This window comes from Piliocolobus tephrosceles, chromosome 2, assembly GCF_002776525.5.
Source record: "Piliocolobus tephrosceles isolate RC106 chromosome 2, ASM277652v3, whole genome shotgun sequence".
Taxonomy (NCBI): domain Eukaryota; kingdom Metazoa; phylum Chordata; class Mammalia; order Primates; family Cercopithecidae; genus Piliocolobus; species Piliocolobus tephrosceles.
The window spans coordinates 17,146,630-17,149,700 of NC_045435.1; the positions used below are offsets into that span (position 1 = coordinate 17,146,630).

General features: G+C 42.5%; 1 pseudogene; it reads right to left on the reverse strand.

Moving 5' to 3' along the window:
- Positions 1-311: 311 nt before the first annotated feature.
- Positions 312-1,604, reverse strand: LOC111545166 (annotated as a pseudogene).
- Positions 1,605-3,071: the final 1,467 nt, after the last annotated feature.

Sequence of the window (3,071 nt, forward strand, 5' to 3'; positions counted from 1 at the left end):
ATCAAATTGTATTTTTAATGGATAAATAGTAATTATATATATTTATGGGGTTTATATATTTTAATATTTTTTATGTTTACAATGTGGAATAATTAAATCATGCTACTTGACTTGTCTAACATCTCACTTGCTTATCATTCTTTTGCATTGAACATATTTAAGTTATGTGCCAGGAAAAAAAAAAAATAGAGGACAAGTTTAAAAGGCACAAGAAAATATTTGTACAACTGGACAACAATAGATTTTTTTTTTTGAACTTTGAACTTTTTACTGGCCTCCTGCTCCCCAAAGGGTACCCTGCTTCTGCTGGCTTAATGCCTCAGAACTTTGGTGTCGTTGGTCTCAGACACCACTTTGCCATCCACTATCCGGCGGGTGGTGGTCTTTTGGATGGTTTGCATGGAGTTGCTGCTATCCAAGGCATCACCAAGATTGAATTCCTCGCCATCTTCCAGCAGGCGGCGGTAGGTGGCAATCTCAGCTTCCAGCTTGACCTTGATGTTCAGCAGGGCCTCATACTCCTGGGCCTGTCGCTGTCCCTCTGCCCGGGTCTGTGCCAGCTCTGACTCTAGGTGCAACAGGATCCCATTGAGCTGCTCCATCTGTAGGGCGTAGCGGGCCTCCACCTCCCTCAGGCTGTTCTCCAAGCTGGCCTTCAGAGTTCTCATGGAGTCCAGGTGGATCTCCAAGGACTGGACTGTACGTCTCAGCTCTGTGAGCGTCGTCTCAGCAGCTCCAACCTCGGCGGACTGCGTGGTGACCACTGTGGTGTTCTCCTCAATCTGCTGAGACCAGTACTTGTCTAGCTCCTCTCGGTGCTTCCGAGCCAGCTCGTCATATTCGGCCCGGATGTCTGCCATGATCTTGGCAAGGTCCTGAGATTTGGGGGCATCTACCTCCACGGTCAACCCAGAGCTGGCAATCTGGGCTTGTAGGCCTTTTACTTCCTCTTCGTGGTTCTTCTTCATGAAGAGCGGCTCCTCCTTGAGAGCCTGGATCTGTATCTCCAGCTGCAGTCGAGTGACATTGGTGTCATCAATGACCTTGCGGAGCCCATGGATGTCATTCTCCACAGACTGGCGCATGGCCAGCTCTGTCTCATACTTGACTCTAAAGTCATCAGCAGCAAGACGGGCATTGTCAATCTGCAGAACGATGCGGGCATTGTCCACAGTATTTGCGAAGATCTGAGCCCTCAGGTCCTCGATGATCTTGAAGTAATGGCTCCAGTCTCTGACCTGGGGTCCCTTCTTCTCCAAGTGCTCCCGGATTTTGCTCTCCAGCCTCCGGTTCTCGGTCTCCAGGCTCCTCACTCTGCCCAGGTAAGAGGCCAGGTGGTCGTTCAGGCTTTGCATGGTCTCCTTCTTGTCCTGGATGCCTCCCATTCCTGCCAGACCCCCGGCCATCCCTGAGGCCAGGCCCCCGGACCCCATGCCGCCCCGGAAGCTGGTGCAGCGGGACACGGAGATCCGGCAACCAGAGCCCCCGGCGCCTGCATAGACACTGGCCGCGCTGCTGACCGGCCGGGCGCCGTAGCTGGGCGCCTGGACAGAGCCCAGGGACCGGTAGTTGGTAGAGAAGGTGGAGCGAGTGGTGAAGCTCATGCTGTATGAGAGGAAGGCGAGACGACTGGACTCAGGCTTTGCCGACCAACAATATATTTTTATACAGATTCCTGTGTCCTTCATTTATTTGCACGACTCAACTCCAATGTATCTTATTTATCTGCATATTTTTGCAGGTTGTACTAATATAGTATAACTGAAAATCAAGTAAAAATGTAGCAACATAGTTCATACTGAGTGGGATATTTAAACAAATTAATAAATTACAAATAACTTGATAAATATATAGCAAATTATAACAATGTATAAAACTTTAACGTAAATTTATCAGTTAAACACTATGTAAAATACCTATGGAAGGTTTTTATCTCAGTTAAAAAATTTAGAGTTTGGGGAAAGATAAGATGAATATGTAAATTTATAGATTTTAACATAATAAGCATTTGCTAATTACTTTCAAAGAGGGATTTATGGGCAAGATTATATCGTGTTCACAGTTGTATGAATAACTAACTCAAAATATAGGCAGGAGGAAAATAATGATTCCAAGGGAAATAAAATCTTACTTTCCAGAATGTCAAATAGGAAATTTATTGTTCAAAACTTTCCATTACTTGGGCTATTTACTACAGAGAGTATTAAATAACATAAGATGAAAGTGACAAAACCGATTTTTTGATATGCACACCATTTATAAGAAATATCTTCTGATAAAATGATGTGAAATCTAAAACATCTTGAAAATGAACTACCCTATTTCAAGTAGCTTAGAGCAAAAATGAGACATCTGCCGGGAAGTCAGCAAAAGAAAGACTGACAAGATCAACAGAAGTGGAGTGCCAGCAAGTTGTAATATATTATGACACGATCTACATGCTATTTTTTTTTTCTTTTTTTAAATGAAAGATTGAAGGTGATTTTAACATAGAAAGGTATTTCTGGCAGGAAAGCAGTAAGGAAATTTACTGATGGTCTCGACTTTGAAAGCCATCAGAGTGGGAGACTGCATATCTACAGTGGTATCTCTAAAAAAAAAAGAAAAAAATGACTTTTTTTTTTTAATCAAAGGCTACGTGATTTGAGAATTCAGAATGACAGATATGACACAGAGAAGGGAGTCTTGCAGATACTATTAGATGTGGGGGTGTGCTAACGATAAAATTTAAACTGAATTCTAGAATATCCCATTCTCTTCAAGATCCTTTGAGTGTTTAGTACTAACTGTACTTTTCAAGTTCTCAGATACTTCACTGTGATCAGACGTTAGATTCCAAAGCAGTAACTACAATCAAGTCACACGGAGCAAAATGGGAAACATGTACTATAAACTCCCCAAATTTCCCAGGTCTTAAAAGGATTCTAGAATACTAGAATAAAGAAAAAGTAAATAAATGCAATAGAAACTATGGCCAAATTGTTTTCCAGATTTATTCTTTGTGAAAGGATACTACCACTTATGATATAACTGCTATTTCTACTTTAAACATTCAACCATAACCACTGCAC